The following is a 20781-nucleotide window of genomic DNA, read 5'->3' on the forward strand; positions in this document are numbered from 1 at the left end:
TCTTCTTTTTCAGGTGCATATCATGCTCTTCTGATGAGGTGATTTCATTTGTGTTCAGCTGCTCACATCCCAACCCAGGCACATCCAGCCTCTCCTCTGTCCCTAGGTGCTTTCAGCCATCACTCACACCACACTGTCCTGCAAGAGAAAGAGAGTTTGTATATGTTTCAGGCTAATGAAGTAATTTCAGCTTCAAGAAAAACACTAGTGAGTGTTTGGGATGTAGTGAATTTGACACTAAATGGACCAAAAAGGTATGCCCGCTACCAAGTCCATCCCTCTATTGTTTGGCAACAATTTAAGCACATACGTCTTAATGCCTTCTGAAGACACAGTAATTGTGTCAGAGTGTACAAAATGTTTGGTTCCTTGTGGTAAAATTAAAATCTGTTTTAAAGTAAACATTTCCCAAAGAAGCCACAACGGAACAGTTAATTAGGAAACAACAATTTTTCTTCCATTTTATTACCCACAGCAACCTCCAACCCTGATAAGAGTGCTTCTAGATATATAATAAAGCAACTCGCTACTTTCCCAACAAGTGATAACATCGATAGCTCACCTTAGAAGTTTTTTTCTTTTTTTTTAAATCTAAGAAATCAAGTGAAATGGGAGAGAAAACTATCAAAAATTCCTACCTCAGATCATTGATGTCAGCCAAGTGGACAACAGAAGGCAGTAAGAAAGGCAAGACTCAGGCTGTACTATTATTTGGCATTACTAAAATAAAACATGGGAAATTTAGGTTAAATTCTGTATTCAGAGGAAGTTGTGGTGCTGGAACAGGCTTCCTAGAGAAGTTATGGATGCATCCACAGTTGCTCAAGGCCATGTTGGATGGGGCCTGGGGCAGCCTGATCTGGTGGGGGGCAGCCAGCCCACAGCAAGGGTTTGCATCTTGATTATCTTTAAGATCCCTTCCGATGTAAGCCTTTCCACGATTCTATGATTCCCCTTATATGTATAACAGTACTGTAAAAGAGTGAAGAATCAGCAACTTGTGCCTAATTCCTTACCACCTCTTTCAGAAGAAAAAGCTAAGTGGACTACTTCTATCCTGGCATGAGCTCTTCATGTAATTCCACAGCAAATTCGGTTTATACTGAATTATCTTGTGCTCTATTTTCCTTTAAGTGGCAAGGTAGGCAGGGTTAGGAAATTTCTTTATGTATGAAAAATCTTCCTGTATGAGAAAGTCTTCTTGAGCCTGATCTAAGATTGTCCAAGGTGGAAAGATGTTCAGTGCAGACACTACAAAGTTTCTCATCCCCATCAGTATCCCTTTCATTGCTACAAGGAGGTGTGCGGGAAGCTCCAGTGCTGGTAGCAGGAACACAACTGAAAACTGCAAGTTTGTTCAATTTGAGTTTGGCCATAGCAAACTTACAGTTTGTTTCCCTAGAAAACTTATGATTTTCGTTCCACTACAGCACATTTTCAGCTATGAAATGGAGCAGTTTAGTAAATTGCTTAGATGAATAGACAGTATTTTTTAGTAGGTAAATACCCTATATGCTGCAGATGCTGTGCATTAACTATTTATCACAAAGTACAGCTGGAACTTTAGCTGCACCTACAGTCAGATATAGAAAGAGTGCTACGTTAGTTATTGTTCAAAATGATTTGAAGATAGGATTCATTAATTAGAATTTTATCAATGTTAGAAATTCTGCTATATCAGATCCACAACAATTATCTGAAGCTCCTTCTTTATGACTTCAAGGGCATCACATTGCTCTTCTCACCCAAAACCAAAGGATAACACAGGGATAACAGGGATCTGTGGATTAAAGCCTTTGCCAACAAAATTCATTATTATATATACTTAAATGTGCTACTGAATAAGAGATGGAAGTTTCTGTTCAGGTGAAAGTCAGAGAAAAAAAAAAAACCTGCTCTTCTTCTCAGGCTTTGCTACGGGTTTCAAGAATGATTTTTACAGAGTTTGTCAGCTTTCCTATCTATATGCAGACAGTCTGAAAACAGGCTGGAGCCTTCAAATAAAATTGGAAGTTACCATGAATCCTGAGCATGGAGAAAAGCATGCAAGAAGTAATGATGCAAAGAAGTGTTGGAAATGGTTTTTGTTAATTTTCATCTAAGCAGATTGAGAAAGAAAATTACAACAATTCAGTAGTAAATTTAAAGAAAGAGTTGAACCTTTTTTGCTAAGAAAATACTTTTGTACAACATCAGATTTCTGCTTGAAATCTCTTTCCTGACTCCTGAAAATAGTTGCCACTGGGATATTATTATTTGAAGAAGGTATATACTTTTCAGACAGTCATCATAACCCACCTATATTTTTGACCAGTCCAGTTTAATGTTCCGGGTTAGATTTTGTTTGAATACTTACATTCTAATTCATAACACGAAGGAAGGAAGGAAGGAAGGAAGGAAGGAAGGAAGGAAGGAAGGAAGGAAGGAAGGAAGGAAGGAAGGAAGGAAGGAAGGAAGGAAGGAAGGAAGGAAGGAAGGAAAAGGTATAGGGAAAAGACAGAAAAGAATGAATCAAAAAATCCACATGACCTAATTGTTGACTCAGAGCTGAAAAAAATTGAAAATGATAATGTGAAAATCTAATGTGAAAACTGATAATCAGAAAGATAAGATCATGTAGATTTGTGGTGCTTATAGGATTGAATTGTCACTAGGGTTAAATGTGAACTGCCTGTAAAGAATTTGAGAGATCAATAAAAAAAATGTCAACTCGATAAATTTGAGTTTTTCTAAATTTCTATCAGAAGTACCTTATAATAAAATACTGTAAGACTTGGAACTAAGTGTTGCCAGATCAATATCACCTGAAATTAGACTCATAGAATCATAGAATCCTTAGAGTTGAAAGGGACCTTTAAAGGTCATCTAGTCCAACTCCCCTGCAATGAACAGGGACATGCACAGCTACATCAGATTGTCCAGGGCTTGTTCAAGCCTTGTCTTGAAAGTTTTCAGGGAGAGGGCATCGACCACATTTCTGGGTAACCTGTGCCAGTACCTCACTACCCTCACTGTAAAAGACTTTCCCTTTATGTAACCTAAATCTATCCTCTTTAAGTTTGAAACCATTTCCTCTTGTTCTATCTCAACAGATCCTTTTAAAAAGTCTGTCCCCTTTTAGTTCCTGATAGTCTGAACCCACTACACTTAAAAGGATATTTTGTTCTAACAGTATCAAAGTAATCAGTGGATTTTGTTATGAATTTCAGAACAAGAAATTTAACCATGATTTTGTATTTTGCTATCCATATTTTTAACAACAGCATACTTGTTTTCACTGTTTGGTTATACCTCATTTATTGTACTCACTCAATTATTTGGTTTCCCAGAGGTTCTGGCTCATCAGAGCTGAGAAAGAAGTTCAACCAGCAGGACATTTGTCCAGCAAATAGCACAGCTGTGCCAAGACTGTGCCAGTTTCCAGAGGCCATCTTGGAGCAGCAGATGGCGTCAGAAACAAGCTTACAACATAGGTCCAATATTCACCCAAAAGACAAGGCCAAAAAACAAACAAACAAAAAAACCAACAGAAAACTAACAAAGGAAGACACAGCGTAACTTAGCCTGAGGTTCAAGCTTAAATGAGGTCTGTGGCCAATGGATGAGGGGAGTTCCACAGGACAGGGCCAGTAAGGCCCACTCATCTTTTGAGGCTCTGGCAGATGGAAATCAAATGATCGACCTGGTGTAGGGAACCTGCTTTGGCAAGGGGGCTGGACTCAATGATCTCTGGAGGTCCCTTCCAACCCCTACAATTCTGTGATTCTGTGATTCTGTGATTCTGTGATTCTGTGATTCTGTGATAAGGAGCTGGCTGTGAAGTGCAGGGATTTATTGAACATTAGATTCTGGAATGGAGAACCGGGTCAAAAGTTGTCATGCTGTGTCAAGATACCACATAAGAAACTAAGATTGAAACCCTAGCAAGGAAAGTGCCAAAGTCCAAGACACAAAAAAGACATATTACACATTGAATCCAAAGGGGAAGGGAATACAGCATAGTTATAAGAGCAGATGGAATATTACACACAACAATCCTGTGGGTTTAGGTGAAAGCAGCACACATGGTGCAAAGCAGAGGTGAATGCTCCATAGAAGCTCAGTCAGGGCTGTGAAACCATGCTCTCTGCCCAAGCCTAAAGGTTTCTCACCTGTTTTTGTGTTGGGATTCTAGGAGCATCGTACTCCATCCCTAGGGCTGGACTCCAGATTAACTGCTAAGTCACTGCTCTCAGATGATAGTGAATGGTTTAATAACTGTATACACTGCATTTTCTGATGTTCCAGTTGAAGATCAAAATCATATCACATTTCTGTACTCTTCTTTTTGAATTAAAAAAGAGCAATGCAAAGAATTCAATTGTTTCAAAAATCCAACATTTAAATTGCTGTGTCATTTACTCTGACTCCCTTCATCCCATGAGTTCCTGCCTTACGATACCATGCAATATCAGGACATACATCATCTTCTAACTGAAATTGAGCCCAAATTAGCACACAGATGAGCCTTCTTTGCTGAATCTCTACATTGCATTTGTTAGACAATAGAAGGTCTAGAGTGAAAATCACAATGCATCCTTTTGACAGAAAGGCAACTGATTGAAAGCCAAGAAAGTAAATTTTCCCATGCAATATATTCTGTATGCATTCTGAATGAGTTAGTCACAAATATATCTGCCTTAGGTTTGCCTTTACATTTTCTACCTAATCTCCATCTCCATACAAAGAGAAATAAGGAGATGATCTTATTCCAGGAAAAGTACAAGTAAATAAAGGTTTTTCAAGCTGCTTCGTGCCCTTCTTTCAAATAATGAAGAAAAATAGAGGCTTACTAAAAGAGCACTCGCTGTCTTCTGTCTGAATTCAAGCAGGAAACAAGGGGAAAAGCATCTTTGTATCTTATATGCAACTAAGAACATAAAAGAAAGTCTATTCATTCAAACATGAATTGAAATTGCACAGAAAATTTTACTCTCATAATTTTCTACTACTGCTTGACTGCACAATCTGCATAGTGTTCCTCTGACTATTTCTTTTTGAGTCTGACAAACACACAGTTAATGTGCTCTTATAGATATTTAAAGCAAGATTAAGATGACTCCAGCTGGAGATGGTCTGCCCTTCCTGTTTCCTGGATGAAGTTTGCAATATGGTCTATGCAAGTACAAGTTTTATGAACAAAAGCCTATGTTATTTAGATCTCACATTAGGTAACAGTTAAAAATATTTCTAGAAATGTAGATAACTGTGGGACACTTCTAGACTGTTTTCCAGCTTCTAAGAACATCAAAAAATTTTAAAATATCTAAAAAGAATTTGAATTCAACAAACTTACTTATCTTAAAAAGTTCAATACGAAATAAAAATCGACTGGACTGAGGGCTAATTTTTACTTTTGTCCTTACAAAGACCTCCCGCTGACTTCTGAAAAGTCTGAGTAATCTGTACACTTCCGATGAAGACTTCATTAATCTACACAGAATATGTCATGCATCAATATTAAAAGTATCTTAACAAGGAAAGAGAGCAGAGAATGAGAGAGAATGCTGTGTGGCAGGTCAACATCAATAAATGATTATGGCATGGAGCAAATCATTTGTACAGTGAGGCTGTTCCTGCACCCATCAATTTAGGTGCTAAGAATGAAATGTAATTTTTATATTACTTATTCTTATCTCTACTTGGCTTAATTTTACCTTCCTTCCTCCATCTATTTTTCTCTGTTCTCTTCAACAGTTGTCATTTCTTGCTGGAATCTCATATCTGCAGGTGATTCAGCTCTTGTCAGTCCCTTTTCTCTTTTTTCCTCCCTTCTCTCCTTACTTTGCAGTACTTTTCCTTTTCATCTTTCTTTCTTCCCCTCCTCCTCCCCCCACCTCTTTCTGGCTTCCTCCTACCTATATGTATTTTTCCCTTCTCAAACTCGCTTTCCACTAAAAATAACCACTTTACTCCCATACAATAGAGATAATTAAATGTTTTAAATTCCTGACTGATTTATAACTTCTGATATAGTTTCACAGGTTGTGGTAAATCTGGAAAATCTTTAGATCATGCTGGAATTCACTAAGATTATATTTTTTAAATGATCTGGTCTAGGGAAAAAAAAATCACTTTAGTGAAAATTCAACACTGTTTTTGGCCAAAATTGCTCCTGGTTCAACACCTGTAGAAGATTTTTCTCTTTATCAAGTGAGTACTTGTACAGATGACAGTGTTCTAGCTCTGTGCATCCCAGAATGGTAATGCTACATGATAAACCTTGCTTCAAACTCCTATCTGTAGAAAGTCTGTAAAGATTTAGAAAAGGGAGAAGAAAGCAGAAGCACATTATAGACATCTCTGTAAACCTGGATGGTCATTCATCACTCTAAATTAAGAACAAATTCTTTATTTCTAAGAGCTGTCATCAGAAGGAAAAATAAAAATTGCTCCCCAGCTATTTGTGCATTTTCTTCTCTGTGATTGCCGTAAAACTTTCACAAGGTCAAATCTGGTCTTACTGAGTGAAAATGATAAAGGTACTATCCGGTTACCTATTGTGGCAGGGAAGAGTTTTGATTAATGATTTGCTGGATTGGAAATACTTGTGATAACAAAAAAAAAAAAAAGGTGGGTAAGAGAGGAAAGTAAGGTTTCTGAGGACAAGGTGCTGTTAATCATTTCTTTTATTATTATTATTGTCATTATGTGGTTGTCTCCCTCACAGAAGCCAAGGGCTGGTTATCCAAGGAAATGAGCTGTCAAGCAAATAATACAGTTGGGAGAAAAAGAATCCTTTTTTTTTTCCTTTGCTTATGGCACAAAGGAGAATTGATAAGCTGATTTTTGACTTCACAAGGTATAAATACGTATTTATAGTGCGTCTATATTTGAAAAATATACTCCAAACAGTTTCAACTCTCATGAAACTACAGCAGTAAACTATAATACCTTATGAGGAAAGCTATTCTAGTAGTTGTGGCTTCTTAAAAGAGATATTGGATGTGTTCTACAGCTTATTACAAAACTCTTCCATGGCAACATATCATTACTTAAATGAAAACAGTAAACTTTTATTTTCTGTTGATGTTATGAAAGTCAGATTAAATTTGCACTTCTACCAATGCTGCTCTTTCCCTTTAAATAAAGCTCTTTGTATTTCCTATTTTCTATGCAAAATGAATTTTACTGAGGTGGCTGTTGTACAAGCAGAACTTCTAAAACCAGGCAACCATTTATGCAGAATGATTAAGAAAATTGCAAGATATAAATTACTTCTAGTAATTACTTAGTAATCAGTTTGCATAAGCTGTGGTCAGCAGGAAGTTTTAGATTTATCACAGAAATTGCCCAAATTGTTCTCTTGAGATTTTTGTCTCTTAGCGAAGAGAAAATGTGGGCAATATCTCAGCATTGAAACCAGAAAATACTGTACAAATGGAGTATACCTCGAATTCATATTGAAGTAGTGTTGGATTTGATCTCTGGCCACTGACAATATGCATGTTAACATCAGACATTAAGGTTTGGGTGTTAATTAATGGAAAAAAGGTCAATTAACAATGAAGCCATGCATAACACAGTAGTTTGTCTCTATGGAGACATAATAAGGAACACAAAAATGCTTGGAGTATATATATTTACCACGAAAACAAATGCGGAAGTTTGGAAGACTGCAGATATTAAACAATTCTTTCATGCATCCATACTGAAAAGAGATTCTGCAGACCAGTGTTTGCCAGAGCTGCTTACTACAGAAAATCATTCTTGGGCAAACCTTGGTCAACGAATAGGCAAATGAAAATCAGTAGACTAGATGGAATACTGGTTTGACCCTGCATAGAAGTATTCATTTACTGTAAGGAATAAATGATAACTTTTTAATAATTAATTATTTTGCTTTGTTTTCTTACTGTAGAATTTAATGCATGAGAAACTCCTTGATCTGGAGAAGGCAGACTGCTGACTTCCACTGAGTGATACCGGTGTGAAAACCATTGTTTATCCTAAAGCCAGAGAATATGTTTCAGAAAAAAAGGTAATTATTAAGCAATAAGGAGAAGGAAAGACAAATCCTTTGATGAGATTTTTCAAAGCTTAACCACTGTCCTAATTAAAAATGCATACATTATTTCTCAGCTGAATGTAGTTAGCTTCAGTGAGATCTGGCTGTCAGATACTGTTATACATTTTCTTCTAAAATAGGAAGACTTATTGTATCAGAAATTTTTTTCTCTCTAGATAATTCTAGGCTGTGAGCATATTAACCTTCCCTTTGCTAAACTTGGTTGCTTGAGGTATTGTAGCTCTCTTCAAGGCAGATGAGCCTTGCAGCTCCAATACCAGTGCAGAGCTATAATACTTACAAAAGAATTGTACAAATCGCAGTATTTATAAAGAGTGTTTGGGATTATATATATATTTTTTTCTTTTATTCTTTTCCTCCTGCAACCAGACACATGTCCAATTTCTGTATATTGGTTGCCCAAGCAACCTCTGCTGCCTGAGCTCTGGATGCAGGTGTAGGTTTTCAGCTCTCCACCACAAAAGGAGCTGATGTGAAAGAGAGAGGAACTGATAATGAGCTTAAATGGGTTAAGAAAGCCCAATTAGGTGACTGACTGTAGTAATGAGAGTTTTATTTAAAGGTTAAAAGTGCTAATAAATTCATTTATGCAGATAATTTATATTAAGAAAAAAAATCCTTTTTTTTTTTTTTTTTTTTTTGCAGGAAATAGGAGGGAGAGATTTTACATCAGTGTGTTTCTGAAGTTGAAGTACAATGGCTAAATGTAATAGAAAGACGTGATGACATTTGCCAAGCTTGTAACTTAAACTGAAACCAATATAGCTCATGCTTCATTATGTTTGCATACCCTTCCATTTTGAAAGCATGAGGAGAATCTTCCACTCCAGCAAAACAAGAGCCTTTCAGATGTCTTGAAAGATGCACTATATTGAGACTTGGCTTTTAAACAAAAAATCATTATCTTTACCAAAGCCATTTCAGGTGAATAGTATGGGTAGAACTGACATACAGAACTTATATTTCTCTTAAATGATCAGTAGTAGTGTTGTCTTATAGTTGCAGACATTTACTTGCTTGTAAAACAGAAACTGGTCAGGATAGGAAACTTACTCTGAGAGAGGGATAGTTCTAACATTTCCAAAACCCTGAAAGGGAAGTTCTCAACCTAAGACTGGCTTCTAATTAGGATTTCAATGCTTCTTAAGCAGGCAGCTTTCTTTTAGTCTATCAAAACAATGAATTACATTCAAAAAGCCCATAGCTGAGATTCATCCCTGGATCCAGAGATTTAGTCAGTTCAAAGCAGTGTGTCTGTCCTCAGGGCAGTGGCAATTTCCATGAGCTTCTGCGCATTATAGGCAGTCAGTATGAAGGTTGAGTGTAACCTTGAATTTTAGTTTCAAAAGCATTTAATCTTATGAAAGCTTTTGACATTTTGCACCTACTACTGAACAATGTGGGCATGGCACTTCAAAGACCTCTTGGCTTATTGATCATTTCCATTTGATACAACACTGACTTATAATAGGGCAACACAGAAAGAAATAATTCTCAAAGATGTTAAAGGCATTTTAAAGCTATCACAGTCCTGAAAGAAAGCTATGTCATTATTTATATAACATTAAAAGAACAGTGCTGTCACTCAAAAGAAAGCTGATAAAAAAAAGAATCCAGCTGTGTGTGCACTGTACATGGGACTTTGGTGCCACTTGAACCCACACACTCCTCCTACAGAAAGCTTGGTTTTCTCTATAGAAAATAATGAACATTATTTCCAGCTGTCTTGAAAGACTCTCCTTTTAACAGTATGAGATCACAGATCCAAGAAGTCTTGACGGCTAAAATGTGAGGAAGATTCCAGATAAGGTTCTGGAAAACAAGTGCATTCATACAACAGGTACTAATTTAGAGCTGAATCTCTGAAGTGCCTAACAACTCAAACTATGCTCTGCAATTATTTCCCTTTTTCTGGAAATATTGTATTACACTGCAACAGCTACCACTGCCAAATCATACTGTGGTAAGGATTGTGTTACAATAAATGGTATAGATCATGCCTAGAGCAGTGGGTAAGAATTATCAGAGGAAATGTTCAACTGGAAAGAAATGAGACTTAGAAGGTGCTAGTGAAAGCTACAAGTGTTAAAATAAGACGTGGAAGATTCTTACAGACACTGCTGCAGTATTACCAGCTGTAAAGGTACACGGGGAAACTGCGATAAAAATACCACCAGAACAAGTAATAGATGCTAAGATAAAAGACAAAGGAGTAGTGGAAATAAAAATGCAACAAAAAGGAGCTTGCAATGAGTAGTCTTATTCCAGCCAATCCAGGGTTAGAGAACAGAAAGCTTCAGTCTGCCTTCAAGGAGAGGAGGGGAAGGTGCTGTGGTGCCCAGGGCTGGTTGAGGGACTAATCCTGGTAGACCCCAGCTAGAACAGGAGCTGTCCTGTGTTTCCTCCCCAGCTTCAGTTCCTAGCAAACTTCAAGACTTCTCTCCTAAAACCTGAGTGACACAACTCTATGCCTGGAAGGACAGTTCAGGATTTGTTTGCAGCTAAAATCCTGAGCGTCTTTTCCCCAAGAACACAAACTGCCAGTGCTCTAGTTGTTCCTACTGTATAGGAAATCATCTGTTCCTCTCTGGACCACGGACAACTGTTCTGAGCAAAGGTATTGAGTTCTGGCTCTGTTCCTACATGTCCTCCCCCTTTGCCTCACATCCTGCACCCACAGCTATGTGGCTGCTTTAGAACCATTGTTTCCATTTGACATCTGGAAGAAATGTGGTGGGGCATCTTTTGTGAAACTTTTCACAGAGCAATTCTCCCAAAATAATGCTGTTTAGATGGATAAAGAGCAGTTCTTAAAGATTGATCTTTCTTTTCTTGTTTCTTTTGATTAAAATGTCTTTGTGATAGAATTGCTTTTATTGCAGCACTCAGAAGGCAATTTCACAATATCACACCGTCCTGAGTTCCATGAGCAAATGAAAGATGGAGCTTCTGGAATTTTCAGATATTTCTACTGTAAAAATATAGCTAAAATTGAATTAGAAATGGTCATTAATATGTGACTGTTAAGGTTAATCTATTTTTTATATATATATATATAAAATATAATATATAATATTATAATATATATAATAATATATAAACTCTATATGTTTTGCTCAAACACGTTGAAAAAAAAATTAAACTGAATTATATACATCTTTATGCTATAGATGCTTAGCATCTATAGACTAATAAATAATTCTACTAATTATGCATATAATTAGTAGAACTCTAATAATTCAAAGTCAGAAGTTTAAGTAAATGAATGAATTAAAAAAAAATGTTCTTAGTTTTCGTAAAGAAATTTTCTGTCCAAAATTTGGAGGCTGCAGTGAGGAAAGGCTGTGCTCAATCCACAGTGCTGCTTCTCCTTCATCATCTCGGTTGTAGTAAGGAAATTTATAAAACTAATCAGAGAGAGATGGTAAAAAAATAATAATAACAACAAACAAACAAACAAACACCTGGAAATTTTCAGTATTTTGATTGTAACTTCAATCCAGTGAAAGCTGATTTTAAGAGAAAAAACATGCAGAAATTTCAACAACATTTTTAAAATTCAAATTTCAAAAATTCAATTTAAAATTCAAAAATAAAATTGATCCACCTTTTTTTTTTTTCTTCTCATTAATAAGTATTAATAACCTGGATTGGAGTTGATTTATCCCTAGTTGCTTTCTGTTCTTTTCTAACTTTTCTGCAGTTGTTCACTGATAACAGTTTTTTAATTCTTGAGTATGTTGGTTACAATATTCATTGACTGTTTGATTAAAAGTGAATTCTAAAATATTTCCTTCAAAAATTCTTCAACTAGACTGTCAGGTAACTCAAACCATAACCAAGGAGTGCATTTATCCAAATAAAAATAACAAAGTGGTTTCCAAATTTTGCTGATCTGCAGTTCCTCTAAACTTTCCAATACAAATTAAACAAGTCCCTCTGTATTTGATTTATTTGATAGTTTAACAAACTTCCAGCAGCATTTGAACTTTTTTTCATTTCAGTGTAAACACCTATTTCGGAATTTCAGGCAGCAGAGGAAGAGACTTTATAAGTTTTTAATAATGCTGAGCTTTAAAAAAAAAAAAAAAAAAAAAGATTTAGGACATATGAATTTTGAAGAATGGCAATGTAGCAGACTGTCCAATCTGCTACTTTTAGCAGAAAAACAATGAAGACTACTATCTGACACTTATTTATAAATACTGTAATTTGGACAACTGTGAGAAGTGCCCTCTATAAAGTCTGGGGTAAAGAGAATCGGGCACTTGAAAGGAAACAGGCAGTCTCAAAACATAAAAGGTAAAAATGGAATTCAATCTTCATCTATAAATATAGACAAAAAACAGTTTCCCTTGAAGTATAATACTGGCACAGGAATAAACAGATAGATAGATACTATAAACAGATCGTGAATGTATTTAGGCTACAGAGATGAAATTTCCTAATTGCAAAAGCATGTCACTAGTCCCTGCTGGTGAGACCTCACTTGGGGTGCTGTGTCCAGATGTGGAATCCTCAACACAGAAGAGGTGCTCTCAAAGTGCATCTAGAAGATGGTTACGAAGATGATCCAAGGGATGGAACACCTCCCCTATGAGGACAGGTTAAGAGAGCTAGGGCTGTTCAGCCTGGAGAAGAGAAGGCTTTGGGGAGACCTGATAGCAACCTTTCAGTATCTAAAATGGGGCCATAAGAAAGAAAACAGAACCTCTAGCAGTGTCTGTTGTGACAGAACAAGGGGAAATGATATCAAACTAAAAGTGGGAAAATCTAGATTGGATATAAGGAAGATGTTTTCTATACAGAAATGCCTCTTTGCTCAGACATGAGATTCCTCTATTCAGGGTGTGTTGAATGCCCAGAAAAATATATTTATACAAGGCCAGTCCAAAACATGAGCCTGAAACATCTGTAATTGCTCAGATGGGAGAAGAGAGCACATGGAAATGATGAGTTGGACTAAATGATATTTTATATAAGATATTAACAGGAAGTTTTTCACTCACAGGGTGGTGACACACTGGAACAGGTTGCCCAAAGAGATTGTGGATGCCCCATCCCTGGAGGCATTCAAGGTCAGGATGGATGTGGCTCTGGGCAGCCTGATCTGGTGGTTGGTGACCCTGCACACAGCAGGGGGGTTGAAACTCGATGATCATTGTGATCCTTTTAAACCCAGGCCATTCAATGACTCTATGATTCTATTAGTGACCTTTTCAACCATAATGATTTAATGATTCTATGATTCTAAGAGAGAACAAGTGATGTGGTTGAGAAGGCATTGGAAAACAAAGGAATATACAAATAAAATTACTAGATATTTTTTTCATACTGCTTCAAAGTCGCTGAGATTTGAAGTATTAGAAACACACCAAGTGGGTGTGCAGATAGCATATGATGGGGTCAGTATTCAAGACAGAGTTATCGCTTGGCTATCAGGAGAACATGATAAATATTTATGAGTGCATCAATCTAGAAACTGTGGTATTTCAAAGTGAAAAAATGCAATGAATGTGTTCTTATCAAACAGCTCCAGTAATAACCTTTCATAGCCACTATTGTGCTCACAATTTAAATTTCTTTTCTTTCATGAATTTTTATATGACTTTCAGTGTTTTGTCCTGCATTTTGTAAAGGAAAATTGACAGTTATAACAATTATAAACTACGGAAAGAAGGACATCCAGAAGCACCTCAAGATATGCTCTAGTGGGGATGTTATTTAAGGACCCAAATTATAATCCTTTGTTTCTCTCTTCTCAAGATAGAATGTTTCCTATACAGAGTTCAAATGTATCAGATACTTCTGTGATAATTCTTGATTATGATTAAACAAAACAGTAAAATACTGTGTTAATCCAGATCCTTTTCTCTCCCCTTTTTAATAATATACTTTGTCTTTTATTTTCACTAAATTGTCTTTTTCCTTTCTTTCCAGCAGACAAAACAGTAATACATTCTGCAAACTGTGTAGATGTGTTGCCAGGGACAACAGTTTCAGCCATAAATTACTTTTGAACCACAACCCTTTCATTGCTCTTTATTGAAGGCCATCTGTATGCTGTTATGATAATTTAAGGCTTTCAACTAACCCTTCTGAACACAGCAATTTGTTATGTTAGCAAACGTCCACATTACTGCTGTTCTTGAGGATATGGCATTATCTTAGAGTCTGCAAACAGGTATGCACCAGTACAGCAGCAAGCAAATTAAACTTCAACCCAAATTCATAAAGCAGAGGGAAAAATTCTTGAAAGAATAATTCCTGAAGTGTAATTAAAAGGGAATCAAAGTCTTTTCTCCTTTTTAACAAAAAAAGAAAAAGGAAAGAGTGTAATTGTGCTAACTTTTTGCCAGCCAAAGGAGGCCTGGTTGTTGCTTTTTGGTCTGCTTTACTTTATAGTCTATAGATGTTCTCTGTGGCCAGCTGGATCCAATTATAAACTTCCAGGTACATAAACCACTTGGCGTTTCCTCCTTATATGTTGCCAAAAACACTGTGGAATATGAATCAATTGTAAATATCATATTAGTGGGTAAGTTGCAGTGTTGCACCCTTGCTTCTTAAAAAAAAGTCTTTAAATCATTTCAGTCCATAAGGACTTTTTTTGATGCTATTTTTTGAGAAAAAAAAAAAGTTAATTAATTATTTGAGAGTGACCCTACAATATAGCAATACCCAATATTCATAAAAGAAAAAAATTTAAAAAATGGCAGCAGAGAGGAGATGACGAATAGTGCAATTTCTGCATCTGCCACCAGCTTTTATATTTCATAAGAACTGCACAGGCCTGATTTAGAACTTGTGTGACTCTGTTCTCTTAAATACCTGTGCAAATTCAGAGCAAAGATCCAGTTTGGGTTATGGTCCAGTGATAATGCATACCAAAGGGTAACTGCACTTCTCACTTTCTGTCTAGATTAGAGCACCAGCTTGGATGTATGCCATATGTAGTTGATGGTAGTCCATTTCACAAAGAATCCAAATTCCCTGAAGGTGAAAATGACAAATAAAAGTAGCCCAGAAAAGCAAATTCGCTGAAAGTGACCTCCTCTATTTATACCTTGCAATTTCCATGAGTCTTAGAAACTGAGTTGGGCTTCAGGAATCTCCATTTGAGGTGAGACTTGAGCACAATACACCACTGTATGCTTATAGATGACTCATATTCAACAACAATAAGAGAAGGCAAGGTGTGTTTTTACATACTGTTGTCTTTGGACAGCAGTTTGTATGCCAAATGTGGCAGAGAATGTAAGGAAGAGTAATGACAATGTCTGAAAGAATTAGAATGATAAAATACATGTACTGTAGTAGACAAAAAAATGCCGAACGTGCCTTCATGATTAGTGGGGAAACCAGCAGAAATACAATTTGGAAAGCTCTCAGAAGGAATAAAAGATATGGCAAAATATGTGAAAAGTCTTTGGTGCTTCTCAGGTATCTTGGAATATCTTTTAGACGAAATATACTCACAGCAAAACGTCATCATATAAATTTTCATGTTGATATTTTCTAGATGAGATAAAAGAGATCATAGAGAAATCCCACGTTTTTAAAATCATTTTCCAAATAAGCTGCTTGAAAAAAAAATAATTCAAATCACTAAGAAAGAAATATTTAACTTGGTAGAAATGAAATCTGAGGAATATAAGGGATTTTTCTAAATCTAAAAGGATCACCTACCTAACTCCACTTCATAAAAATGAACTTACTAAAAATTTATCTGGGCAGACAATATCTATAAGAAGGACACAAATCATTGATGGTACAATGACCAGTAACAGAATAAAGGAGAAGTAAAGATGAATCTTAAGGAAAAAAACACAGAGTGAAGGGTATTAAATAAATAGTCTGTCAAATAGTCTTCCAAAGGAAGCAAGAGAATGTTCCTCACATGGCAAAGCAAAAATTAGAGGACACAAAACAATAAATGGTATGAAGTGATATACATTTTTTTACTGCATAGGGTCATATGGTCTAATGCTGTAGCTTTTATGCTTCACTTGCAAGCTTTCTTTAGTAAATTGATCACATTCAACAGCAAATATGCATCTTGCATGTCCACATCATTTGTACTAAATAATGTCTTTTTTCAATCTGTGAAAAACTACATTATCTTTTGTCTAAGCCCTGTGCCTCCGTAGTTTTCATCAAAGTAAAATTTAAGGATTCCTAAGGTAAATTAGATCTATATCACATGAATCTTTAATATTTCTCTATCTCTCTCCATATGTATATCTGAAATGGTGATATTTTAATATATACCTTATTTTCTTTTTCAGCCATACTCATTTTTTGAAGAAAAGAGGAAAGTTTAAGAATAAATGGGTTGTTGGATCACTGACTGAACAAAGGCAAAAGGAAGTTTTAAAAGAAAAAACTTAGACTGATTTAAGACTATCTTTTTTCAACAAAACAACCATAAATTCTTTGCCACCCAACTAAAACAGAATGTTTTCCTCCAGTTTACCTAATTCATCTAATTATCTTCTGGAGCTGCTCTTTATCATTCTGGGGACTTGTAACAGTTAAATTCACATGGCACAAACTCTGCCATTTTTGCCTTTTCAGGGACCTACTTGGCAGAATTACAAGGTTATGGTCCTGGAGGTAGGAAGAGTCTGAGATATTTGGCTTCTGCTGCTGTTTAAGAGGACACTGACGTGCTAAGTAATGGATCAACAAGAATCTCATGTAATTAATAAAGAGAAATACCTAATCCTCTACTTAGGGAGAAATAATCCCCCATGCACCAACAGAGCTGGAAAGTAGCTCTGGAAAGAAGGGTCTGGATGGCAGATGGACACCAAATTGACCACAAACCAGCAATATGTCCTCATGCTTCCAGACTCAACCATTTTGTGACACTATTTTCCTTGACACATTTTTATAAAACATCCTCATGTCACATTTTCCCCAACCTTACTGAGAATTCACAAAGTGCTAATTTGTCAGTGTCAGCCAGCTGAGGCAAGAACAGCCTGTAACCATCAGAAGGGACATTTTCCCGCCCTCTTTCACCTGTTTTTGATTGGGATGGTCTCATGTGAATCTGTGATGCTTCCACTGTTGTTACTCTGTAGTGCAGATCCTAAGCACCTTGAGAATACCAATCAGAACATTTGTAAGTACAATAAGCCTGGCAGAGAAATTATAATGCTGTGGACTGATCAAAAGATGTCTTTCACTGTGCAGCTGTGAGGATACTGCAATTCAAGAGAAATTAAAGTCTTCAAAGTTGTGGCTGTGCAGCTTGGCAGATGGCTTTCTTCAAAGATTCATTATCAGTCTCATAGAAACTATAAATACCAGAGTGTGAATTGAACAACCAAAACACACACCTGCCAGTTTAAATCCGTCAGAAACATGGTCAGCTCTCTGCAGCAAATGAAATAGGAAAAAAAAAACCCTGATTGCTGAAGAAAATAATATTAAGCAGCTTGTCTTGACTAGCCAAGACGCAACAGTAGTTTTCGCTACATAAATGATTAGGGAAAATGGGATTTAATTCAGTTTCATAACATTTTTAGAAAAAAACAGCAATGCAAGGCCATTTTTGACAGAGGTTTCATTCTGGGTAACAAGGAAACTCTAAGACCTGGAATTATCCTACAGTACAAAATTTCAGACTCTTCTCATTACAACTCTTCTTCCTTCTTTCCCATCACAGCTTGCATCGCCTCTCCTGGTGCACAGATGATTTGTATATTGAGATCCACAAAGCAATGGTCAATTATTTAAAGACTGAAAATGTGAAACAACAGAGGCAAATTGCACAAAAGGATATTGAACAACTTGACAAGTGTAACCAGAAGCCAACTGAAAGGAAATTTGAGCACCTAAACACAGGCATCTCCAAAACCACTTACACTGGGCTCAGAAAAAGCCCTGCTGACAGCCATGCTGCCTCACCACCTACTTTAGCACTAGCTGAAACATTTACCCGTGTTGAGATTTCACCATCAATCCATGCTAGCAAGACAACCCTCTATATGGGAACACCTATACATCAGAGAATAAAGAGTGAGAGCTGGGAAACTACTGCACAGAGTATTCAAATTGGACCTTTCTGTGCACGGGCACAGAGATTTTTGACAAAGAACAGTTTCAGTGCTGATGGATGGACTATAATTTATGCCAGAACAAAGCGTTCCCAAAGCAAAGAACAGTGACATTAACTCCTTTCTGGTGACTGTTGTTCAACCTGCCAGAGAACATCCTTTCAACAGTCACCACTTGTGAAGGAGTAAGACAGTTTTGAGAAATTACTCTACTTTACCTCCCTTAGACAGTCTTGAGTTTCTTCCACAGATGTGTTCCTTTTTGTTGGTTGTCCATGTATGATTACACATAGCTATAATCCCCATCTTGGGCAGCAAGTACAAAGAGAATATCCTTCACTTGTGTTCACTCCAGATGTCTGCTTTCAACAGCTGCACTATATTGTTGCCTTTGATAATGTTTTTTTTACACAGTGATTTGCTGTGCTTCATCTCTTGGTAATATTAAGATTTATACTTAAATATCTTAGCAGAGATCTGGTTTGTTTCACTTTTATTTACGCTCATGCATTTTCTCTTCATCTGCTGCTGCTCTCCTCCTTCTAAGGTCATTGATTATAAGTCTCAGTTTCCTTTTAAATCAATTGAAAGCTTGCCTAGAAAACAATGGCTTTCCCTGCCCACTGTGGATCATCTTGCTCTTAAAAAAAAAACAATAATTATGCAACTTGGAGGAATATTTTTACCTTATCTGAGAAGTCCTGCATCTGTCTCTTGACTACTAAATACTGCAGTTTTGAGAGTCTCCTAGTGAGTTCTGGATCCCCTGTGTTTGCAACGTACTGGCCTACTCTGCGCTGCCTGTTTTAGGCAGTAGGACACAAAAATAATGGGTTATGAAGATGCACTCACAGGTTTCTCTGATGAGTGGGTTCTTGAGGAACATGCCATGCAGGATGAGCAACCTCTTGGCTTTGGCTGTCCATCTGTAAGACAGAAATAAATCACCCTCTTATCTTTGGGAGGTGTTTTAAGTATTGCTGCATTGAAGATTTTTATACACTCCATTACTATGGTAATATAAATATGATTGATAAAAATTGCATATATTAATATTAGTAAAGTTGCATAAAAATGCTGTTAAGCCTCACTGAGCTACAGACATTAAAAATTCAGAACTTTATATTTGATTTCATACTCAAATGGCTGTTTGCAGCCATGTTCATACAGTACTACATACAGTACATACAGTACTACTCAAGTTATACCTTGTGTGAGCTTTTGCATGGAGGAAAGTAAAGGGAAGAAAAGAATGTCAAATCATTGGGTAGGATAATTTTCCAGCAACACATCTCTTGTATGGATTGTAGTTATGAATCACAAATGCAGGGAGGTACCATGTTGGGCCAGGTGCTCTCAGATGTTTACTTTGATAAATGTACAGCTGGGCACTTTCCATGTGTATGTAATCTATCTGGCTTCTGCTGGCTGGGACTAAGAGCTGCGGTGCTTCATGCTGGGGCTGGGTGCCCCACTCCACATCCCCACAGTGTGCTTTCTTTTGCTATTACCATCTTTCTACTCCTGCAAGGGGAGGTGATTTCCATTAAATAAACTTTAGTCAGATATTTTAGCAGGGAGTTTAATTACTATTTGTTGCAGCAGCTATGTCACAGTTCCCAGTGATTATGTACCGATTCCTTAGTATTATTACAAGTGTGGGAGAAAAAGAAAAGAAGCTTTTGCCAACAATGTAGGTGGGAAGAGCAAATGAAATTGTCTATTTGAACTTGGAAATATTCATTCCCCTTGCAGGAAAAAAAAAAAAGGCACATGAAAAAACAACAACAACAACCCTGAAATTCCTGAAAGACTCTGTATCTATATATCCTCCAATGATTTCCTACAAGCACGTGATGACATTTAGGGCACATGTTGCTTTCCTAGAGAAGGAAGGCAATATGACACATGAATAAATTAGCAGAAGTTCAAACTGCATTTGTAGAAAAATAAATATATATTACTCTGTGCCACATAAACAGAAACTTCTGCTTGAGATCTGGTAAGTTGACAGACGTCACAGCAATGCACTTCAAGAAGTGTTATTCTATCAGTGGACTATAGTGCAATATATCCTAAATACATTATTTGGCTGCTTGATTCTTCACACGATGCATATAGTTGCTAGCAAACAGTGCATATGGTTTAAAGATAAGCTAAAATAAATCCCATTTTCTTCCAATCCTCTATATTTTTTTTTAATCTATCTTATGTAATGAAATAATTCTGACTTTCAATGCACATCATATATTCTAGTAATTGCATTCTTAGAACAATAAAGGAAAAAAAAAATCTGCTTTCTTCAGGAAGATGTATATAATTTTAGTTTTCCCTGTCAATTTTCATTGGCAACTGTAGAGACGTTTGTTGAGAGAGCTCTCAGTGGCTTTTGGAAATGTGAAAGTACATCCCAAGCATGACCAGTAATCCTCAGAGGTCAAGCACAGTCATAATACTTGTCTGAACCCAGAGCACACAGTTTGCTGAATGGTGTTGGGGAGGCACATTTGTTTCAATATCCCTGGAGAACATTTAAAACCTCCTCTAAAGTTCATTGTTCCTCAGACTCCATGTGCTTTGCAATATTCAGCAATTGTGTGTTCTATAAATCAGTAAGCCTCGATGTGATTCAATAAGCCCAGGCTG

This window comes from Tympanuchus pallidicinctus, unplaced genomic scaffold, assembly GCF_026119805.1.
Source record: "Tympanuchus pallidicinctus isolate F22 unplaced genomic scaffold, pur_lepc_1.0 scaffold2, whole genome shotgun sequence".
Taxonomy (NCBI): domain Eukaryota; kingdom Metazoa; phylum Chordata; class Aves; order Galliformes; family Phasianidae; genus Tympanuchus; species Tympanuchus pallidicinctus.